Raw genomic sequence first — 24,993 nt, 5'->3', positions numbered from 1 at the left:
TAAAACCACAACAGAAACATCTACAAACAAGAAAGAAACAGACAATGGGAGTTCAGAGGTTAAAAATGGGTTAGTCACAAATACAAAACAAGAGAGCATCACTGTTTACAACAGGAAAAGACTGAAAAGTACCCAAATGTCCATCCACAGAGAGCTGCTTGACTAAAGCATGGTTCATCCACATAACAGAGTCTGTGCAGCAGGAACAAAAAGAATGTGGAAGGGAGAGCTCCATACCACTATAAGCAAGGAGGGTATCAACACTGGTAGGGAGTGATCTCCAGGACAGAGGAAGTAAAAACAAACAAAACAAGATGCAGAACAGTATATTAAACGTGTTTTTTGTATAAGCAGGATAAATAAGAATATATGTATATATTTGGTTTATTTTTTGTTTTCCACCATGTCGAGTTTATTATTCCAATGGCACTAATACAGCTGGAGGCGCTCAGTGACACTGTGCGGGTGGGGTTTCCTGCCTTCTAGCTTCTGTCCAAAGAGAACATCTACCTGCTTATTTCTTGCCCCCTTCTGGAGGAAAATCCACTAGGGGCCATTTACCCAAATAAACCTCTTAATGCGTTTATTTCTAACTTTTTTTTGACATTAAGTTTCCCTCTCAACAAAAAAGTATTGGTTGTTCCATCCCCTCCCCCATCCCCACCAGCCAGATAAGACCCTGCTGCGAGGGCACTTGTTGCCCCTGAAATCTGGAAATAAATATCAAAAGAAACTGCATCAAGTTCATGTTGAGTGATGGCACGAAGTGGGCCCCAGAAACCTGTCAGGCAGAGCATTACTGCAGCCTTGAGGTGTTGTGGGGAATGTGGGGGCTTGTTGCTGTGGTCACTTGTCCCTGGGCACGGGGGCTGCACCCCACCTTGTGGTGGGCTAAGCGGAGGCTGCCTACAACTTGTCCAGGAAGTTGTCCAGGGCTGGGATGCCTTCTTTCAGGCCTTTGCGCTTGTGTGTCTCTGCCACCACCTGACTGGGGTGGCTGGTACTGTCAAAGGGGTCACCGGGCAGGATCTGCCAGTGGTCAAACACACACTGGGGGAAGGCCTGGCCGCCTGTGTTGGACCTCAGGTCAGCGGTGAAGCCAAAGGACTTTGACAGGAAGGTAGGCCTTCACGACAAACATGGGGGTGCTGGCCACCTGGGTCTCCTCAAAGATGTGGCCCCGCTTCCTGTTCAGGATGCCATAGATGCCACCAACCACTTGTTCCGGACACTGGATCTCCACAAGATAGATGGGCTCCATGAGCCGGGGCTTCAGCACACTGGCATACAGGCAGCACCGAGCTGTGGGGACGATCTGGCCACCCCCACGGTGGATGGCATCAGCGTGCAGCATCACATCATGGACATCAAAGCTCACGCCCCCATGTTCTCCTCTCACAGCGCCCCCTCCTTGGTGGCCCACTGGAAGCCAGCCACCACACTGTCCTTGATTTCACTGAGGTACTACACACCTTTGGTGATGTCCGTGAGGATGTTGGGGCTTGTGCCATCAGGGCTGAAGAACCAGATCTTACGGGCCTTTGCCACGTCCCACTCGTACTTCTCAGCCAGGTAGCGGGCCCGCTGCTTGAGGTCCTGGCGGGTGGACACCTCACCCTTGTTGATGTCCTCAGCCAGGCTGTCAGGGAAGGGCCGCGCCTTCATGTAAAGCCTATTGTGCTTGTTGGGGTGACTTTGACAGGCAGAGCACGTTCGACTCCTTGCTGACAGTCTCCCAGTATGAGACAACTGGGTCAGATTTCTTGATGAGGATGCAAGCGTGATCCTCCTCCAGGTCCTTGAGGCAGATCTCCAAGTGCAGCTCCCCAGCCCTCACGATAATGTGCTCCCTGGACTCCTCAATGATGCACTGCACCATGGGGTCCGACTTGGTCAGCCGCTTCAGACCTTCCACCAGCTTGGGCAGGCTGGCCGGGTTCTTGGCCTCCACAGCGATCCTGACAACAGGGCTCACACTGAACTTCATCACCCGCACGTTGTGGGCATGCTTGAAGGTGGTGATGGTGCCAGTCTTCACCAGGAACTGGTCCACGCCCACCAGGCCCACAATGTTGCCACAAGGCACATCCTTGATAGGCTTCATGTAATGGCCCATCATCAGGATTGTCCTCTGGATCAGCTTCAGGTACAGGTCCTCCTTCTTCCCAGGAGTATAGTTGGGTCCCATGATGCGGACCTTCAGGCCAGTAGACACCAGCTCTGGACCCGGCCAAAGGCACAGAACCGACCTTTGGCAGAGGTCGGCACCATTTTGGAAATGTACATCATGAGAGGGCCTTTGGGATCACAGCTTTTAATGCCCATTGCTGCCTCATCGTCTGGGGGCCCCTCGTACAGGAGCTCACGGCAGTACTTCTGGGCCGTCACGCGGAATGGCAGTGGATGGTGATCATCTACAGCAGGGCATCCCTAGCAGGCAGCCAGCAGTGCATCACAGCTTTCAGAAGTGGCTTGCCCTCCCTGTCCTTATCTTTACTGTCCAACTTGATGTCCAGTTTTTCAATTAGTTTTGCCGTCTCCTCTTTCATGATTGCATCAAACACCTTGAAGACTGGGTCCAGGATAAGCTGGTAGAACGTCCGTGGCAGATTCTTGCCATCAGGGCTGTTGGCTGACTTGCTGAACTTGCCGCTGGCTGGATCAAAGTACCGGTCTCCCCACAGCTTTTTCATCATGTCCTCCACCTTCTTGGCCCGCTCAGCAGGCCCTAGCTGTCCCTCGCCCTTGGTGGCAAACTTGGCCACATACATCTCTGCAAACTGCTTCAGGGTAAAGGCCCAACCATGCAGACCAGACCTGAAGCCAACAGTACCAAGGACGGGGTCGATCATGATGTTGCCCATGGGGCCACTCTCGCCCTCGCCATAGGTAGAGATAATGATGTTGACATTCTCTACAATGCGCTGGAAGGTTTGGTAAGAGCTCCTCAGGCTCCAGCTGCAGCTCAGGCAGGGCCCGGTCCATCTTGTTCCTCGTCAGCACTGGCTTGATGCGCTCGGTAATGGCCTGGCACAGCACTGTCTCTGCACACACACACCCGACACGCAGTCCACCACCACCAAGGCACCGTCAGTGACACGGAGCGCGGCTGTCACCTCTGAGGAAAAGTTGACATGCCCAGGGGAGTTGATGAGGTTGATGAGGAAGCCAGAGCCATCCTTGCTCTGCTTGATGAAATTCAAATCGTCCTCTGAAAGCTCGTAGAAAAGGGAGATGGCCGTTGACTTGATGGTGATGCAACGCTCCTGCTCGTCCTTCCGGGTGTCAGTGAAGCAGGTCTCCCTAGCCCAGGCAGAGGCGATGACACCCACCTTGCACACCAGGGAGTCCGTCAGAGTGGACTTGCCATGGTCCACGTGGCTAATGACAGACATGTTCCGGATGTTGGCCTTCTTGTCCATGATGGCCCGGATCTGGTCTACTGTGAAGTTCACCATGGTGGCAGATGGTGGTGGATTCTCCAAGGAAGATCTGAGCGAGCTAGGTCGCGCTGAGGATGGCGGCGATGACGGCGGAAGAGCTGGTTTATCTTTTTGCAAGAGGACGCAGTAGAAGGATAAGCAAGAAACTAATAACTTCTAAGCATTATATGGGCTTAGCTTCTTCATATTAATTTTTTTTTGGCCTTTTAAAAAATCATATCTTTCAGGTATATAGCATTTATATGATACAAAGTGGTCACCACAAGTCTAATTATCATCTGAGGCTTGGCTTTTATTTAAATTCAAGTCTGTTATACTAGATTCAATAGATACAAATTTCATTTCAATACATGTGATCGGAATAAGTATAACAAAACAATTATAAAACCCATGTTTTGTTTACATGTACATAAAGTGTGCATACAGGCTATTAACATAAAGAATCATGTAGGAGGAAATGGTAACCCACTCTAGAATTTCTGCCTGGAGAACCCCATGGACAGAGGAGCCTGGTGGGCTATAGTCCATAGGGTCACAAAGAGTCGGACACGACTAAAGCGACTTAGCACACACATAAAGAATCATTATGACAATCGTAACTCTGTTATTCTACAATCATAACTGAAGAAATTTGCTAAAGGAGAAATTCCCCAGTTAAATTAGGCTTGACTGTATTCTACAAATAAAGAGAAAAAGCAAACCACAACACTGAAAACAAATAAAGCTAACTACATCAAATCAGTAACATAACCACACAAAAAAGAATTATTCCAAGTGACTTTTCCCCAACACATTATGAAGAAAAATTTCAAACATACAGAAAAATTGAACAAACTGTACAAAGAACACCCATATATATATATCACCCAGATTCTACCATTATTGACATGATTCATCCACACATCAATCCATCTTATTTTTGATCCATTTCAAAGTTCACCAGTACACTTCATCTCCAAACAAGTTAGCACGTATACCATTAACTAGAGATGAAAACTCGTTCTTAGGTAAAATTTACATCCAGTAAAATGACAAATTTTAAGTGTACCATCTGATGAGTTCTGTCAAGTGTATGCACCTGTATAAGCCAAACCCTATCAAGATAAAAGATGTTACCATGTGCCGGGGATCCAGGGTATTCGAAGGAGAGACGGCATAGGCGACCTATTCAAATGTTAATTAGAGATATAAAGAGTAATAGAATGAGGATAGCTCAGTAGGAAAATTCAGCGGTGAAAAGAAGCTGAGTGGCTTGGTTTACGCGGAAAATCAATATAACCTGTGACACCAGGTTAGCTCTGACCACAGAGGCCGCAGGCGCCCTCTCGAATAGCGGAAGGTGCCCCACCTTAGACACCACCTCGAGTGGGTCTTAGAAGCCCAGGCAAATAAATGGTCGCAGAGGATATCCACGGTCCAGATGGAGACTCAGCTGAAAATCGAGGAGAAAAATGACACGGGGAGACCAAGCTTTGGTGAGCAAGGCCCGTAGCTTTATTTTCAACAGGGGCTTATATACCCTAAGTTACACATAGAGGATAATAGGGGATGCAAAGTCAGCAATCTTTGATCCTTATCAAAAACCAGGGTTTCTTTCCTGCAAATTTATCGTATACAAATGGTTTAGGTGATTTACATCATCTTCTGGCCAGAAGGCCTATTAACATTTTATGACTCTTGACAAAGACTTACAACAAAGACTTATTTTCTCTAAGAGTAATTATTTTAAGGTTTGGCGCCATCTTCCGAAGATAAAATTGCATTCCTATAGGGCGGATGTGTAATGGGTTTACAAAGGAAAGAATTTATTACCTTAAGGGTCTAAAGTTACTAACACCAAGGCCACTACTTATTTTTTCTACATACCAACTATATTAATTAATACACATTCAAAGATACAATTCAGGGGATGTGAAAACTTGGCAACAAGCATTGGCTCATCAATGAAATCTTTTACTAGTTTTATTCTGACAGTTTCTAACTCTCTGAGAGGCTCTAAGCTATTTGAATATCTTAAGCTTCCCGTGCCTCTTGAGGCTGGGAGACTGTAAACAATCTGTAAACAATCCTATGCATAGCTGTAGGAGACAGGGTAAACTTGTCAGGCGAGTTAGAGAGCCATCTGAGGGGTTTGGATTTAAACACTCCTAATTGCCCAGGAACTTTATTAATTGGAGCTGTAAGTTAGCTCTTTGACAGAGAGTGAGATGGTGGTGGGGGACAGCCCCCAGTAAAGTCAGAGGTGAGAGCACAAAGCAATAAAGTAGGCAGACTCTGGTTTTTGGGGGTAGATGCTCGAGAATATCCGGGGGGATTCCCGAGGCTCGATCCCACCTTTGCATATGCCGAGCCTCCTTCCTCATGACCTTTGTCACGAGTGGAATGTCTCTCGCCGGCTCCCGGCAACCACGGTCACAGAAAGTTTCCCTGGCACCAGTTTCCAGTCAGCCCCACCCCATATCCTCAGCAACATTTGGTGTTGTCAGTTTTCAGTTTTGGCCCTTCCAGTGGGTGTGTAGTGGTATTTTATTGTGGCTTTAATTTGCATTTCTCTGATGACTGTTAGTACTTTTTCACATGAAAACTGGTCATCACTCAAATGCCTTCCTTTATAAAATACTTACTAAAATCTTTTCCTGTTTCAAAAATAGACTGTCTTTTTTATTATTGAGTTGTACGAGTTCTTTATATATTCTGGATATAAGTCATTTGTCAGATATACGACTTTCCTATTTACAACTTGTGTCAACTATTTCTCAGTGACTTCTGTCTTTTCATTTTCTTAATCTTACCTTTGGAAAAGAAAAAGTTTTAAGTTTTAATGAAGTCCAATGTATCCATTTTCCCCTTTAATAATTACTGCTTTCTGTATGCTAAGAAACCTTTATCTCAAGATTGTGAAGACATTCTCCTGCTTTTTCCTAAAAGCTTTATATTTAGATCCATAATTAATCTTGAATTAAATTTCATGTATGGCATGTTCAGTTCAGTTGCTAAGTAGTGTCCAACTCTTTGCAACCCCATGGACTGCAGCATGCCGGGCTTCCCTGCCCATCACAAACTCCCAAAGCTTGCTAAAACTCACGTCCATTGAGTTGGTGATGCCATCCAACCATCTCATCCTCTGTCGTCCCCTTCTCCTCCTGCCTTCAATCTTTCCCAGCATCAGGGTCTTTTCCAGTCAGTCAGTTCTTTGCATCAGGTGGCCAAATTATTGGAACTTCAGCTACAGCATCAGTCCTTCCAACGAATATTCACGACTGACTTCCATTAGGATTGACTGGTTTGACCTCCTTGCAGTCCAAGGGACTCTCAAGAGTCTTCTCCAACACCACAGTTCAAAAGCATCAATTCTTCGGTGCTCAGCTTTCTTTATGGTTCAACTCTCACATCTATACATGACTGGGATGTGAGAATCACGATCATTCCCAGAGTCATACTGGGAAAACCATAGCTTTGACTAGATGGACCTTTGTTGGCAAAGTAATGTCTCTACTTTTTAATATGTTCTCTAGGTTGGTCATAGCTTTTCTTCCAAGGTGCAAGCATCTTTTAACTTCATGGCTACAGTCACCATTTGCAGTGATTTTGGAGCCCAAGAAAATAGTCTGTCACTGTTTCCATTGTTTCCCCATCTATTTGCCATGAAATGACGGGACTGGATGCCATGATCTTTGTTTTTTTAATGTTCAGTTTTAAGCCAGCTTTTTCACTCTCTTCTTTCACTTTTATCAAGAAGCTCTTTAGTTCCTCTTCACTTTCTGTCATAAGAGTGGTGTCATCTGCATATCTGAAGTTAGTGATATTTCTCCTGGCAATCTTGATTCCAATTTGTGCTTCATCCAGCCTGGCATTTCTCATGATGTACTCCGCATATAAGTTAAATAAGCAGGGTGACAATATACAGCCTCTTTTCCCAATTTGGAACCAGTCCATTGTTCCATGTCCAGTTTTAACTGTTGCTTCTTGACCTGCATACAGATTTCTCAGGAGGCAGGTCAAGCGGTCTGGTATTCCCATCTCTTTAAGAATTTTCCAGTCTGTTGTGATCTATACAGTGAAAAGCTTTAGTGCGATCAATGAAGCAGAAGTACATGTTCTTCTTGAGTTCTCTTGCTTTTTCTATGATCCAACGGATATTTGCAATTTGATCTTTGGTTCTTCTGCCTTTTCTAAATCCAGCTTGAACATCTGAAGTTCTGTTCACATACTCTTGAAGCCTATGGAGAATTTTGAGCATCACTTTGCCAGCCTGTGAGATGAGTTCAACTGTGCAGTAGTTTGAACATTCTTTGGCACTGCCTTTCTTTGGGATTGGAATGAAAACTGACCTTTCCCAGCCCCGAGGCTACTACTGAGTGTTCCAAATTTGCTGGCATATTGAGTGCAGCACTTTCACAGCATCATCTTTTAGGATTTGAAATACCTCAGCTGGAATTCCATCACGTCCACCAGCTTTGTTCTTATTGATGCTTCCTAAGGCCCACTTGACTTCGGAAACCGGGATGCCTGACTCTAGGTGAGTGATCACACCATTGTGGTTATCTGGGTCATGAAGATCTTTTTTGTGTAGTTCTTCTGTGTATTCTTGCCACCTCTTAATATCTTCTGCTTCTGTTCAGTCCATACCGTTTCTTTTATTGTGCCCATCTTTGCATGAAATGTTCCCTTGGTAGCTCTAATTTTCTTGAAGAGATCTTCAGTCTTCCCTGTGGTGAGCAGCAGTTGAAATCTCTATTCATTCCTTCTGCCTTAGCTGGAGTTGGGTAGAGTTTCTATGAAGAATTTGCCTACCTTCCCCACTGCCTGTGGCTAATCTGATTTCCAGAATTTCTGCCTTCATTCCTCTTATTCCTTAACCCTTGAGTCTAGGACTCTATCAAAGTTTTTGTTTCCCTGCAGCAGCACTGAGGAGGACTGCCTGTGGGTAAAGAGCTGTTTTTCATCTAATGCAGTTTCCTTCTTCCAAGTATCGACTTCCCTCTAGTTTCTGCCTGTTTTCAGTCTCTCTCTAGTGCCTTAAAACAAGTGGTTTTTTATTTTTGTCTTGAGTTGTTAGCTGTTATCTGCAAGGAGGTTGGAGGTAGTCCAAAATGAGCTACCTCACTACTACTAGAAGCAAATCCTCCAGGTGGTTTTTGAACACAATAATCTTGATTTTATGTCCCTGGTGAGATATATCCTAAGGACAAGAAGAAATCTGAAACTTCATTCATAATTATTATTTTCGTAGTACTAATGATATTATAATTTGATAATTATTTTATGTATATTACAAGATTAAGTAACCTGTAATGTTAATTAGGAATGAACTTTTTTTGTGTAAGAAAAAGATATATAAGGGTTAAATAAAGTTGAAGACAAATCCACTAATGTTAATTTAATGACAAACCCTCTAATGTTAATTTCCATTGTAGACATCGTTATGTATTTGTGAGGTAAGAAAGCTTTTCAGTATGTTTTCTAGCTTTGTCCACTGAAAGACCATAGATACAATGGCACCCCAGTAAGAGTGTGCACGTCTAACACTGAAATTCTAAATACCATTTCCCACTAAAAGGATCCAGAACTCTTAGAACCAGTTCTGGGTTAGGAAAAGCACACATTGGGATGGAATGTCTTATCCCAGAAAGCAAAGAATCACTCAAAGACTAATTAATAAGGGTATGCCAAGATGACACAGGTGCCAGCATAAAGGGAATCTCACTGGCCACATTTGGAATAATTTGATCAAGAAAGAATAGTGACTTTGGTTGCATAGTAAAACATTTAATAAGTAAAATTCCACGAGTCTATATTGACATGAAAGAGAACAGAAAATACAACAGCAAATATTTTGCCACCATTTCAGGTGATCATTACACCAGCTCCTTACTCTGGAATTTAGTTATCAAAGGCAAACATTTAGCATTTTTACTGATCCAGGGTTATTATATCCCCTTCCAGAGAGGGGAAGTGTTTTATGGACTAAAGGTGATGGAACAGGAACCACTGTTGTGAATATGAATGCCAATAAGGGAGGTGATGTAAGCTGTCTTCTTTTGTAACTCCCCAACATTGTCAAATCAAGAAAGATGCATAAATATACAATTTAGTTCTGACAGTAACCAAAGAAACTCAAAGGAGACACCATGTAAGGCTGGCATCGCATCTCTGGGTCATGGAACAGGAGAGGAGAGAGCTAGACTGTTGTTTTCACCATAACCTCAAGGTTATGCTGTTATCAAGGGGCTGTAATACTTTGATTATAAAATAAAAATCCATACAGCCTAACCCTTTGATAGCTCCCTACTATTATGACATTAATGTCAAAAATCCTGCACCCACCTTGTCAGCCACTCAGCCTGCATCTCAGCCCCCAACCCCTGCTCTGCTGCAGCCTGCTTAAGTATCTCAGTTGATGAAGCTCTGGCCAGACTCGGGGCTTTCACAAGTACTCTTCTCCACCTGGAAAGCCCTCCTCCACTCTGGACTTTGCCCCCTTGGTCCCTCACTTCAGCACTGCCTCCTTAGGGCGGGCCTCCGTATTCCTCCCAAGGCTGGGCTATTCCTCCATTACACATGATCACAGTGAACCCTCTTCCAACTCCTCCTTTAAAACACTGAACCCACTGTAATTACATAATCACTTGGAAATTATTTAAAGTCTGTCTCTCCAGTCACACTTGAGCTCCATGCAAAATAGATGCCACTCTGTGTCGGTCACCCTACAGCCTGCCTACCACACTGCCCCAGGTACCGTAGACACTTAACTCTGTCATGGGATGAATGACTGGATGACAGCCTGATGAACTGCATATTCTTCAACACAGAGCAGCAAGGAACCCAGTACTTGTATGTGGAAAAATTTAATCACTTAGAATTAAGTATCACTGTAAAAAAAAAAAAAAATAGGCCTATGAAGGATGTAGCTGTTTCCAAGTGTGGGTGAGAAAGCTGCTCAGTATGTGACCTGAAGTCTTAGAGCATCCGTCTGAGAAGTGACTTGTGGTGGGGACTGAGGTCTTAGTGGAGGTGGTGACAAGTGGTTGGTTCTGAGGTACATTTTGAATGTGGAGGCCCATAGTACTTGCTGGTGGATTAGAGGAAGGTGAGAACCTAGGACATCTCCTAGAATTTTAGACTGGTAACTGGGCGGATGCTGATGATATTTAATGAAACAGAAACTAGGAAGAGAAGCAGATCCATTGTTGTTGCTGTATAGTCGCTCAGTCGTGTCCAAAGCAGAACTGAAGGAGGGAAAAAAGCAAGAGTTCTGTTTGGGACTTGTTAAGTTTGAGACGGCTAGGAGCAACTCCGGGGGAAAGACTGAAGAGGCCATCCAATGCAGGGCTCAAGAGGTTAGAGATGCCCAAAATCATCACAATATTGTAAGGTAATTATCTTCCAATTAAAATAAAGTAATTAATTAAGAAAAAAAAAGTTAGAGATGCAAGCTAGAGACACAGGCACAGAGTAGAATGGTCAGCACACAGCCACACAGAAATGAAAGCACAGAAATAATGGAAACAGCTCTAATTAAATCAAGGTAGAGCCATCAATAAAATGTCAGGTGACCATTAAAAATCATGGCACAAAAACATTATCTATGTGTAGATGTCAGTTTTATGGACAATCCTTCCGTTTCCTCTTCCCATATTTTCTAAAAAACATTTTTTCCCCCACAAAACAGTTATTACTTTTATAATTAGAAAACATGAGTTATTTTTATTTTAGAGAAAAGTGATGATACATATTTTTATTGACATGGAAAGATATCTATGGCATTATCAGTGTGGAAAGAAGGCAAGTTACAACAGTACATACTATATGATCCCATTTATCTCAATCAACATGTAGGAATTTCTCTGGTGGTCCAGTGGCTAAGACTCCATGCTCCCAATGCAAGGGGCCCGAGTTCTATCCTTAGTCAGGGTACTAGATCCTGTATGCTACAACTAAAAGATCCTGCATGCTACTATGAGGACTGAATATCCCATGTGCTGCAACTGAAACCCAGTGCAGCCAAAAAACAAATAAATATTTGATAAGTAAAACACAGACACATATACACAGGTGTGTAAAGAAGACTCTAGAAGGATATTTAAAATGCCAATAGCAAAGGTAACCTTTAGGTTATTATTTGCCAGTTGTAGTTGCAGTACACTTTGCACAGGATCTGGAAAATATTAATGTGTTCATAAAAAATATTTGATATAGTAATTTAAACTCACTTTTCATGTCATTCTGTCTCTCTTTAATGCACCTCTGTTTTAGGGCTTTCCTGATCTCTTTCCCTGGCACAGCGACCACTCAAATGTTGGCTGTTCTTATATCTGGAGTTGCATGGCATAATGGACTTTGGCCCTCTGAACCACTCCTCAGAAGGACGTTTTCAAATACATAAAATAAAATACATAGAAATTGATTAACAACTTACTTTGAGAATTGGTATTAAGAGTAATATGTGCCTCTTTAGTAAACCACTAAATAAATAGCCAGATCTGGAAGTGAGTCTGACAACTAAGTTTGAGTTGTGATGAACATGAGCAATATTTCAAAATCTCTGTAACTGCATGGAATACTATGTGAAAGCATCTTTGCTCTCTATTGGTGACAAAAGCACAGGTACTCCTAACACTACCATGGTCTGCTGCCTACATATGTTATTAAATTTTTACTGAGAGGTTAGTAAAAATAAAAGCCAAGTATACATCCAAGGTTACAGAACCCCTAACTTCTCAAACTTGAGCCAGAACCCTCAGTCTAGAAAGATACACACCAAACCGTAACAGCAGTTTTCTCTGCATGCTGGAATCTCCAGAGTAATTTCCACATGCATTTTCTAAATTTTCTAGAATGATGCTTTACTTATGTAATTAAAAATAAAAAGCATAATGAACAGTATTTTTGTTTGGTTGTTCATTTTCTTTTGTCTTAAACAATCTGGAAGAGTGGTTAAGAAATTTTACACAGTTGCTCACAGGCTGTATTAACAGTTTCTTACAGGGTCATATCACTGAAAAAAAAGACTTTCAATTTTGCCTAACTACTTATTACAATGACTCAAATCATTCCTGTGTTCTTACAAGCCTAGAAAAAAATTCACTAGAATTATTTATTCTGGAGTTAAAAGGAACAAAAAGACAAACTGTCACAACTGCAGACATTTGTCTCTTTTTTTTTGCCAAGTGTAATTCCAAAAACAGCTGAAAATATTAGAGCAAATTAGTACTTAATATAGACTAATACCTTCTGCTGTTTATAAAAACAGAAAACCCAAAAACACAGAAATTTGTATTTTAAAAACAAATTACTAAAAATGTATATACAGATTTAAAATACTTTTCAAAGAAATGTCAAAACTTAAGTACCAGTAGAAACCCCAGAAAAACCCAAGTGCTTACATTTTTCAAAAATAATCTACATGGAGACAGCCAGCTCATGCTGAAAAGTGCTCAAGTTTGTCTTAGCAGCAAAACATGAAAAGGAGATGGGAATGAGGGAAAATGTGCCTATCTCAGAAGCCTGCTTTGATTTCTTTCAAAACTAAAAATAAAACCTTCGGACTGCTCTATTAATAAGTCTAGAAAATGGATGCCTTTTTTTTGTGGAAAGTTTTCACAAACACCGAAATAAAAATATCTTCTCAGTTAATAGAGCCGAAGGATGTAAACATAAACCAGATGTCAATCCTTGTTTCTCGACAATTCCATTCTCCCTCAGGGCTCTGGTGGGACTTCGGTTGTAAAGATGTTTCCACAGCACAAGGAGACAAGTTAAATGAATGAAGGGCTGCACACAGCAACACGGCCCAGGCTCAAAAGCCAAAGAGTGCATAAAAAGCACAAGCTGCAGAATGTCACCTGCGGTAGGGCACCATCCTAGGAATTCGCAAAGTACTTCCAAAGGTTTAAACTGGCCTGTCTGGGGAGTAGCTCCATCACCTTCAGGGGATGGGCAACCTCTCGGTCTCCAGGATCAGGGAGGAAAGGAAGGTTTGAGGAGGAGACGTGGAACGGGAGCCCCTGGGGTCTGATGGGCAGATGGCCTCCAGAACCCGGGGGTTGGGGGGACAGGCCAGGTGGCTGGAGCACCTGCCACCACCTCCTGGGGCTCGGGACCCTCTCAGAGTGAGGCCGCTGGAAGGAAGACTGAGCCTATTTGGCACAGCCAGGCCAGCTGGGTCTGCTCTGCCACCAGCATCCCTGCCAGTGCAACTTCTCTGAGACCCCTGCTGCCCCATCCTCCCACCCTGAACTCTCCGAGTTCCCTCCCGTCCGAGCCTCCAGACGCACGGCCCTTTCCTCTGCATGTGCCTCCTCCTGGAATCTAACAGTGCCTTATCATTCAGGTCCTGGGTGGGGGGGTCACTTTTCAAAGAAGTCTCTTCCCTGACGCTACCTGGGAGTCCAGGTGGGATCTAATGTTTCCGTGCACTCGAAGTGGCCACTGTCACCTTTAGCCCCTTGTAAAATAAAGGCATATTGGCCTGTTGTCTTTTAGACCAGAAAATCACTGAGTGTATGAACAGTCCCTAGCATCTAGGGCAGGAAGTGACAAATAACAGATGCTCAATTAGTCCAGGGTAAGTGAAAAAAGGACTGCAATAGAGTACCACAGTCAACAAGAAACAAGGCGACAGCAATATGGTCCTGAATACTTTCAGGGTATTCCTTATGATGTCACAACACAAATGAGGGAGAACATTCAGCAGCTGTGGGCACTTTTCAACCCTGAGTCCCAAGGAGCCGCTGCAAGTTAGACCGGTACCAAAATAAAAACACTCCATTTTCTTCATGATCCACAAATAAGAACAGGCTGACGTTCTCCTTGCCAAATAAAGGGTCCTGTCTCAGCTCCTCTGTTCACACTAGGTCGTGAAATGGAAGCTTCTGAAGTTTTGCTTTCTCATGCTAACTGCTGAAAATGATTTCTTCCTATCCGAATAAACAGCTCTCTAATCTCTACAAATTTGTGCTTATCTACTCAAATGTAGTTTTTTTCCCCTCTAAAACCACGCAACTGGAAGGCCATCCTTGATTTAGCAATATCTATCAAAGTTTAAAATGCATATATCCTTTGACCCAGCAAGTTCCAGCTCTACGAATTTCTCCTACAGATAAACTTGGCTGTGAAAAATGGTATTATATAAAAGACGATTCACTACAACATTAATGAAATAAAAAACACTGGAAACATAAATATCCATCCAGAGAAAATCAGTTAAGAAATTATGGTGTATCCATAATGGACTACTACCTCAACCCTTAAAATGAGTGACATGTCTCTACGGAAATTCATATCACACAAGCATCAAAATATATTAACTAAAAAGAGCAAACTGTGCAAATGTGCACAGTGTTTTACTATTTGGTAAAAAACCACACACATAAGATATATACATAAACACATATATAAAAATATACAATAATATGAGGTATCTAGAATAGTCCATTTCATAGGAGACAAAGTAAATGAGCAATTGGCAGGGGCTGAGAGCGGGGAAGAGTGGGGAGTTCTCATTTAACGGGTATCATTTCAGTTTTGCAAGATAAAAGGGCTCTGGAGATACATGGTGGTGATGGCTGCACAGCAAAGAGAATGTACTCAGTGTCACTAAACTGCACAATGAATAGTTAAAACAGAAAATTTTCTGTTATGAACATTTCACAATTTCAAAATTACACATGCACACTCACAGATTTATAAGAAACTGATAATGATGGTTGCCTTCAGGGAGAAATGGTTGTCTGGGGACAAGGTAGCAAGGAGATCATATACCATGTAACCTTTTATACCACCTTTTTAATGCTGTACTGTTATATATGTATTTAAAGTAATCATTAAAAAACCTCAGCCTTACACAAGAAGCCTTTTCCTTAATCACATGTCACTTATGTCATTTCTTTAAGTCAAAAAATTAGGATTCCACTTCAGTTTTGAGGGTACTTATTAGATTTAAATGATGCCAGCCGCAAAAAATTACACTTGTTCCCCAAAGATCACATTCACCAAAACCCTGTCTTTATTTTTATCAGCTATTACAGAAAGCTTCAAAATCATCATAAAAGAAAATTACCATTTTTATCAGTGTGCAACTTTTATTCCATCACAACCAAGGCAGTTGAATATAAAACTATTTTAACAGCAAAAAGCCCTCATCATAAATCAAGACACAAATCAGCCTGCAATTATCTGAGTTAGAAAACAAACTATGCTTATGTTGCAGTCTACCCTATGGCTCCGACTTCCGTGTCAGAATTTAAAACACACACATGCATATATACACCCTCTGGAGTCCTCCTAGTTTATCTAAAACCTACTTTTGTGAAGATCCGCTATTTTCTTGAGTCTTCTGGAATGGGCACTGGAGCCACGCAGCTGGCATCATGACCTCTGTCGCCTTCCCCAGCACCCCACGGCCAGTGAAGAAGGCAGCACGTGCAGGGCCCAGCACCATCCCTGGCTCAAAGCAGGAGCAAAAATATTTGTTGGATGAATGCATAAACCATTATCTGCTGATGGGCTTGCCCTCAAGAGCCTCACAAAGAAAAAACTTCAGAAAGAAAGAAGTAAAAGATCCTCTGTTCACTTGAAGTTGGCATAAGATAAAGGTGAAGACCAGATGGTTCAACAAATGGCTATGACATACTGGCTAGCTGGACTCGAGACCTTATCCAATCCCAAAGTTAAATACAAACACAAGTATTCCAAATACCGTACAAAAAACATAAGACAACGTAACTATACGAATCTTTTGCATGTATCAAATATGTATGTATGAATACAGCACATCATCAAGTTTTTTAGGAAGAAAGAAAATCTAGATGAGTATCGTCATGCCATGTAACAAAGAAAAATCTCTGCATGATGACAGAGAATTAATATCCTTAATATATTAAGAGTTCTTATAAACTGACTTAAAAAGAAATACCCCGATGGAAGAATAAATGCAAGACATGAACAGGCAATTCACAAAAACCAAATACAAATGGCCAGCGACCACTGACGTTCAGCCCTAGTAATAACCCAAGAAACACATATTTAAAAAGGACATCCAATTCTGGGAGGATATGGGAAATACAGGAAATAGCACTTGCTAAGATTGTCATGGGAAACGGGCTAGACATTTTGGAAGGCGATGTGGTAAGTACCCACCGGCAACTTCAAGTCTAGGCAGCCATTCTTCAAAAGGACTGGCACCTGAGGACATTCAATCCAGTAGCATCTTTAATAGTGAACCATCAAGAAAATCAAAAGGGGAACACTGTATGACGTAAATTAGCACCAAACCACACTTCTATTTAACAGAAATGAGGCAGAGAAATATATCACATGGGAGATGTCGAATACATACCATGCAATCCTTATTTTGTCAAAAACACAAACAGAACATATTTGCAGAGCCTGAGAAGAAGAATCAGAAGGATCTACAGTACGCTATTAACGGCAGTTACTTTGGGTAGTGGGTGTGGAGAGTACTGGGAACATTTGCTTTTTTACTGATATACTTTAAAATAGTTTGACTTTTCTTTAAAAAAAAAAAAAAGTTTTATTTTTTATAATTTCTTGAAAAGTAGTAAGAGATCAAGTACTTATTAAAGACAGGTTCTGTCCTTTGAGAATTCCCTTCAAAGCTCCCTGATAGCTCAGTTGGTAAAGAATCTGCCTGCAATGCAGGAGACCCTGGTTCGATTCCTGGGTTGGGAAGATCCACAGAAGGGATAGGCTACCCACTCCAGTATTCTGTCCTGGAGAATTCCATGGACTGTATGCTCCATGGGGTCACAAAGAGTCGGACACGACTGAGCGCCTTTCACACTCATGCTCACTTCAAAGTCCCTTGAAGCTCAAATGGCCGTGACTCTCTCATTCACAAGTAATGAGATATTTTTAAAAACATCTCTTCCTTTCTGCATTGTTTAGAAGAAACTGTAGAGAGTTGCCACCGTCTGTTTTATGAAATCCATTTGCAATCGGAGAAAAAGACTATTAAAAACATCAATCACTCCTTCAGGCCTAATATCTATCAGAAGAAACCCATTCACTGCCTATATTACATTTCATCCACACAGTTTCTGAGACAATGCACAAAGCAGCAGCCACACGACTCCCACCAGCATAAATACGTGGCGTACAAAGAACGTCCTGTCAGCAGGGCCCAGAGCACACCCCGCAGTGGTAAATGGGAATGACAATTTAAGTCATAGGATCAGAAGCAGAACCAAATTTGTGACTTGGAGACAGCGTGATGCTCTTCACTTCCGTCTACACGTTTTCTGCTCCTCTACCCAAACTCTCTGCCCCTCACTCAGCCCCAAAATGGGCTGAGACAGATGTCCACACAGCTTCAGACTGAAGCATCAGAAGCCGCTAGAGAGATACAACTAAGTGCAAAATTTGAGGGGGTCAGCTGGAATCCTGAGGACCGCATGTGTGTAAAGTCACGTGTTTTTCTTCGGAGAAGAAATGGAGAAACCAAATTAGAGTGTTCAGTCTTACCACACGGGATGTTTGCAATCTGGATGTCAAAACATCAAATGTGGATGTGGCCTCCAAAAAAGCTTAAGATATTGAGCCTGCCAGTTTAGAAATGAAAGAACCGTTCAATCTGACCAAATTCAAAGGCCAGGCGGTGGTGCCCAAGCACCTGATGCACGGGTGACAGGACCCCTGCACGGCACTCAGAGGGCCTAGCTCCCCAGCTTCTCAAAAGGCCTTCCTCCTGCTCTAGAGTCTCAAGAGCCCAAAGGGCCTCAGGGTGCTCTCTGCTGCCCCTGTGGGAGGTGTGTGGCATGCACACACTCGATTCCCTGGTGGCTCAGACAGTAAAGTGTCTGCCCACAATGCGGGAGACCTGGGTTCAATCCCTGGGCCAGGAAGATACCCTGGAGAAGGCAATGGCCACCCACTCGAGTCCTATCGCTTAGAAAATTCCATGGATGGAGGAGCCTGGTGGGCTACAGTCCATGGGGTCACAAAGAGTCGAATATGACTGATTGACTTCACTTTCTTTTCTTTCTGCTGTCTGGCCACAGCTTGCAGAAGGTCGTCCTTCTAGGGGAACACACGCAGGTTCCCGTGTCTGCAAATGCATCACCGCCACTCGCTAATGTTGACCAGGAAGTCATTTACCCGAGACCAGAGCAAACAGAGCACTGCGCTGAAGGCCGCTAGGTGAGAGCCAGAGCAGCCGGTGAAGAGCTCCGCTTAGCTGACCTGCTTGAAGGTGAACTGAAGGGGCAGGTCACCAGTTCCAGCTCTAATCTGACACCCGCCCCCGGATCATACCGTGGCTACCAAGGAGCCTTAACCCAACTGACCTTTCAGGGCTCAGGGAAGTGACTTTTTTTTATTATATGGCACAGTTTGGCACCGTATGTCTTTAGTCTTTGGGGTACTTTGATAATGGTTCAAGAGTAGTAGATCTTGTTTGATTCCTTTTTTTTTTTTTTTTTAAAAACAGATGGCCAAACCAGGACATATACTAAAAAAAAAAAAAGGAAGGTTACTTACCTGAGCCCTAACATTCCAGCTACCATGGAATCTTGTTGGAGCTGGTCTACAGAAGCAAGATGTATTCTGGGGAGTCACATGTCACATCAAAGCAGGAACTGGTGAGTCTGTATTTTTATGGAGCCTAAAACAAAGAAAATCGTAAGTTGAAAGCCCCCATTGTGCTGCACGACTTTTTCCCAGGGCTATTTGGGACATTTTGAAGATATACATACAGACAAAGTAACATGCTATTTCCCAGCTTACCTAGCTAGAAACAAAGGATACACTGAAATTTACTGCCAGATAACACACAGTGCTGAAGGAAAGATTCATGAGTGTTAGAACTGACACTATCACAGGTCTTGTCACCTCTGAGGGACATTTTGACACTAAAACGTACAGTTAGGAAGCAATCTCCAGTATTTCGTGCAACACATCATACAGAAATACCCAGAGACCGAAGATATGTTCCAGAGAACATGCAACATCAAAATGTCATCCCAAGAACACATGAAATGCAGAGGCAAAGTGTCCTGTCATTTGCAAGCAGCTGAAGTTGCAACAAGCTGCTGTGACATCATGTAAAAAGGCTTTAGCCAGGAGAGGAAAAAAAACAAGTGGAACCAAAAAGAAACCAAGTACCCTGGGAGATCCTAAGCCATCCCCAGACATACACAAGACTGTTTTTGAGCACTCACTTTTAGGCCTCTCAGATCAGTAAAATGTTCAACAAACTGAGTTAACAGTGTGATACTTTCTCTTTTGCCTTTGAACACATGTTCTAAGAAGGTCTTCTGCCACTATGCTTTTCATCAAGACAACCAACACTTCCTTGTTAAAACCTCAACTGCCCCATATTAGCTAATTTCTGATACCTTGCCGGCCCAAGAGTTGCACTTTTATCTTTAGACTAAAAAAAGCCTAGCGTGTACAACTTAAGAAACTATTCACACAATTACTCACATAATCAAACTCAGAAGTGCAACACCAACCAAGTCTTTTACTGCTGGTCTGGAACTACCAGGATGGTATCTGGAATTAGCTATTGAGGTGCAGTGAGGCCTCAGAATTCCCTTAAACAGTCGAGTCATAGAACACTCTAAAATCCCAGAAGTCAAAGTCACAGTATTACTCAGGTTTGCTAGGCTTAGTTGCTCTGTCATGTCCGATTCTTTGCAACCCCATGGACTGTAGCCTCCTGGGCTCTTCTGTCCATGGAGATTCTCCAGTAAAGAACACTGGAGTGGGTTGCCGTGCCCTCCTCCAGGGGATCTTCCCAACCCAGGGATCGAACCCAGGTGTCGTGCATTGCGGGCTGATTCTTTACCATCTGAGCCATCAGGGAAGCCCATGAATACTGGAGTGGGTAGCCTATCCCTTCTCCAGGGGATCTTCCTGACCCAGGGATCGAACCAGGGTCTCCCCCATTGCAGGTGGATTCTTTACCAGCTGAGCTATTACTCAGTTAGCTATATAATAAAAATCAAACTGGCATCCTGGCTGGGAAGCCCTAGAAGAGCCACAACTTTTCACAGTTGCCTTTTTTTTTTTTTTTGTAAATTGCATTTTTATTTGTAAACTGAGGGACCTAGACTAAGGTTCCTTCGAGCTCTGAAAGTTTAAGATCTCTGATAACTCAAGATTTCGTAGAGAGAAAAAAAAAAGAGCCAGCAAATGAGCGCACTTAGGTGAAGACCCAATAAAGCAGTGAATTGCAGGTCTATATATATGTTACAGAGCGCCCCCCAGCCCTTATGCACGGAAGCCTTTCTAAAGCTTGATACCAAGAGTCCAGACATCTGCAGTATAACAAAACAGCTATGCTCAAGACATTCATACACCAGCAGAACCAACGTAACTGTGCCTTGAAGAAGTGAAAAAGGCCAAGGCTTTACTCTGTAACAGAATGGTCACAACTCCTCTTAAATATGGGAGAGCAGGCCATGCCCTGCTCTCACTCTGTTCCCCCCCCACACCATACCTACCATCAAAGGGGTAGAACCAAGTATTTAAGCAAAGGCGTACAAAGCAAGCTTTCAATAGGAAGGGGCTCCGTGCCAAAGAAAGGCAGAAGAGACCAGGTAAATGCAGAAGAGCACAACTTTTGTGTCAGTGAGTCCAAGGGAAAGAGACTTTACATCCATCCTACCCAAATTGAGGTAAAGGGACAGTGGTGACAATGACAGTTTGACTGGAAGGCACTGGTACAGAAGCACTGAGAACAAGGTCCTCCCACTGGAGCAGTAATAATGCTCTACCCATGAAAAAAACGTTGTATCTGCCAGCCACACGAGGCTGGTCTGCGTGCATATCACCAGCAAAGGGTGGGGAAAACAAACAGGTGTTTACCACGCTCCCTGGAACCACCAGTCTAGGACTATGCTTTACCCGCCTATGTGCTTGAAACACTACTTACTGCAAAAGTCAAACCCTTTCTACAATATTCTTCTCATAGATAACTCGGGCAGGCTGGCCACAAACTGCTCTTAGCCAGTTAAAAGATTTTCACTGATATTCACCTTTACAAAAGATCACGGGGTCCAGGAGACATCATTTATCATGTAAATAATCCAGGGCAGGTGTATTAACAGGGGAAAGCGCCCTCCAGGAAGGAACTAACACTTTCCAATCGGCTCTTCTTTATTCTAGGTTCGAGAAGCAAGGTTCTCATTCTGTCTCCACATGGGGGAACGGGTATTCAGGAGGGGGACATCATCATATTGGACTCCTCTAGCCAATTCTTCTGTCAAATTCCACAGCGTGCCTCCCCATCCCACTAGATTCAGCCACAAAGAGGCAGGGCCAGCCGGGAAACAAGGGCTGTGGCTGGAAATTGCAAATAAAATGCAAAACAGTACTCGAACCCTCCTGCAACATAAGCAGTGCAAAAGTTGGAGTATGGTTGGACTGCATTGTGCTCTGTCAGGTGAAACAAAGACCTGGGATTCAAGGTTGCAAGCATTCCAGGCAAATTTGTAACAACAAAAAAAGAGTATGGTGTGTACTGGCAAGAAAGCCATAGAGGGTTTCCTCAAGCTGTTAGGACACCATGACTTCAGATGCCACCAGGTACTTTGCAGACAAACTATATTCTGGAGGCTGTGCAGGTTAAAGGGATAGGGGTATGATGGAACGGCTCACTGGAGGGGCACCTGAGGCGGCTAACGCACTGCCAATGATGGGAAACAAAATCGAGCCCTTGCCGGTCACATCTGAGGCTCAGATGTACAAACCTTGGAATCTTCATTAGAGGCTTGTGTATCTATGTGTGCAGACAGGAATGCACCTCAGTGATCAGCCCCCTCGCTGACATGCCATGAATGGGTGTTCTGTGGCAACTTATTCAATCAACTCTACACCTCTGAGACTGATTGTGCCCTTTAACGTTCTGATACGTCCGGGTAAAAAATGAAAGCAAATTTTTTCCTAGGTTCCAGGACTAGGATTTAGAAATCCTTCAAAGCCCATAAATAAATTTATTTCCCTAAATCCCTAGTGGAAATTCCCAAAAGACCTAAAACTAAAAGCCAGATTAAAAAAAATAATAAAGATTCAGCATATTTCAAAGGACCCAAGAGGTTAATGGCATTCTTAGTTGAAATCGTTCAGATACAGATGAAAATTCTGACGGTGGAACCCAAATTTCTCCTGGATAGCAACTGCCTGTTAATGATTTTTGCTACCAAGGCCCGAATATGCTTCATTTTCATAATGTAACAAAATGCCTAAAACTTGCCAGAGTCCTCAACTCTTAAGCCACTCAGCCTCACAGGCCAGTAGGTTCAGTTCTGTGATCACCAACCACCCACAGAATTCTATGCTACCATCTCACAATTTGGGGCACTGATCGGCACAACAGAGACACAACTCTGAATGGCTTTGCAGCCCGTTCCTGTTCCTGAAAAACGAGAAGCACACATCTGCCTGACCATGAGTCAGGAATATCAATTTTGTGGTGGAGCCCATTTCGGCTGTGACCAATCCACACCGAACACACTCACAGTAGAAGCGACGGCCACAGAGGTGTATTCCACAGCCAGCCTTTCCCCCCTTGGAATCCACACTCAGCAAGGCCATGAACGGTCTCCTCTGTGAAAGCAATCTTTTAAACTCTTCACCATGACCTTAAGTCTTCAGTGCAAAACCACAAAAAACATTGCCACACCACTAATCAGTCACCTGAGTTTCAGTCTGGGTGACTCAGAAGCAAACTAGAAAGAAAATAAACTTTCAGGGACCAAGTGATGGGCACCCCGGCGATGCGGTGAACTTGCCCCATCTGGTACTGGTGATCTTGAGCCGGGCGCGCTCCGGGACTATGGAAGCCCGTCACAGACTGAGCCCCACTCCACTTATGTAACTGGAAGATCGCCGGCGAAGGGGGGCGGGCGGGGGGGGAAGGATGGGAGGGCGCTCGTATTCTAAGGCCATGCCCCCCCCCCAAACGCCCTGGGAGCGCGCTCCCATCGAAGCGCTTCGGGTGCTGCCGGACACCCCGTCCCCTCCCCATGGCTCCTGATGGCAACTATCACCGCCTCTTTCTGATGAGCTCTGGGGCCAAGAACACAATGTCTAGTGCCTTTTGTGGGTGGACAATAATTCCCACCTACTTGTTCTTGCTAGATGCGAAAGGAACTCGCTCGCCGCGGGGGCGGGGGGGGGCAGAAAGTCATGGAATGGGCGAAAAGGAGGGGGAGGCAAAGCCTGGAGATGGGGGCGACTGCCCAGGAGCCCTTGTGGCGCACTCTCCCGACGGGAGGCGAACTGCGCACGCGCGCCAGTGGGGGGGGGGGGGGGGGCCGAGTAACGGGAGAGGGGCGCGCGAGGGAGGGAGACGGGAAAGCGCGAGCCAGGGAGAGGCCGGGGGCGCGGGCGCGCGACGGCGCCGCGGGCCCGAAGCCCCGCGAAGGGCACGACGCGCGCGCAGCCCCGACAGGCGAAGCCCCGGCGACAGGGGCGCCCGCGGGGCCGGGGGGCCGGGATGCGCGCCGAAGGCGGGAGGGGGGGGGAGCAGGCAAAGGCAGCCTGAGGAGGCCGCGCCGAAGACGGTCACCCGCAAGTGCGGGTAACGGGCCGCCGGGGGGGGGGGGGTGCCGTCACCAGCGGGAGGGGGAGGGTAGAGAGGAGGGACGCCATCCGCCAGCCTTGTCGCCCGACCCCGCGGGCCCCTCCCGCGCCACGTCCCGCCCCTACCCCCCGCCCCCCAGCAAGGGTCCCCGCCCGCGGCCGCGGCGGTCCCACTCACAGTCTCTCCTCCTCGCCTCCTCCTCCTCCTCCGCTCGGCGCGGCAGCGGCGGCGGCGGCCATTTTCCGGACGGCTTTTACCACAGCCCTCTCTCCGAGAGGAGGGAGCGCGCGCGCCGCCGACGCCGAGACCCCGCACGGCCGACGTCGCGCCCCGCCCTCCCTGCCGGCTTGCGCACAGCTGCACCTGCGCGCCTGCGCCCCGCCCCCGGTGCCTGAACGAGCTGGCGCGCCATTGGATGCGGCGGTCGGGGTGGGGCGGGGCCTCGGTGGCGACGCCCCCAATTGGCGGGACTCGGTGTCCGTTCCGGCGAGGGAAAAGGGGGCGGACGCCCTGTCTAGCTGCCGATTGGCTGCCAACGGCCGTCATTTGGGGAAAAGAGGCGGCTTGGGCGCCGAGGGGATGGTTTAGTGGGCGGAATTTGAATATTAAGGATTAATAGGCCTTTGCGGATGCTGGGGCAAGGGAAGGCCTAGGTTCCGGATGCCTGTTTGCGCGACCATCCCGGGCCCTTGACCTGCTGTCCGCAAACACACGAAGTACATTACTATAAGCCTCCCGCAACAGCCGTATTTCTCAGTATCACCACCTTCAGTAGAAGCAGCAAAGTTGCCTGACATTGTTGCAAACAAGGGATCTTGGTTTACGAGGCCTACCCAAGGCACTCTTTCATTTGAGCCTACCGTGTGCCACACTCTCAGAGGGGCAGGGAAATAACTGAACAACGAATTGTAGCCTTCACCTTCTTGCAACTCTGGTGGGGCAAGAGGGTGCATGCCAAGGCTTTCATGAAACCTGTCATGGTTGGATGAGATGGTTTGGGGT

At 45.0% G+C, this 24,993-nt stretch overlaps 1 pseudogene; it reads right to left on the bottom strand.

Annotated features, from left to right (window-relative positions):
* Positions 1-394: 394 nt before the first annotated feature.
* On the bottom strand, positions 395-24,346 carry LOC102405872 (annotated as a pseudogene).
* Between the last annotated feature and the right edge of the window lie 647 nt (positions 24,347-24,993).

Source organism: Bubalus bubalis, chromosome X (genome assembly GCF_019923935.1).
Source record: "Bubalus bubalis isolate 160015118507 breed Murrah chromosome X, NDDB_SH_1, whole genome shotgun sequence".
Lineage (NCBI taxonomy): Eukaryota > Metazoa > Chordata > Mammalia > Artiodactyla > Bovidae > Bubalus > Bubalus bubalis.
This window is presented reverse-complemented; position numbering and strand designations above follow the sequence as displayed.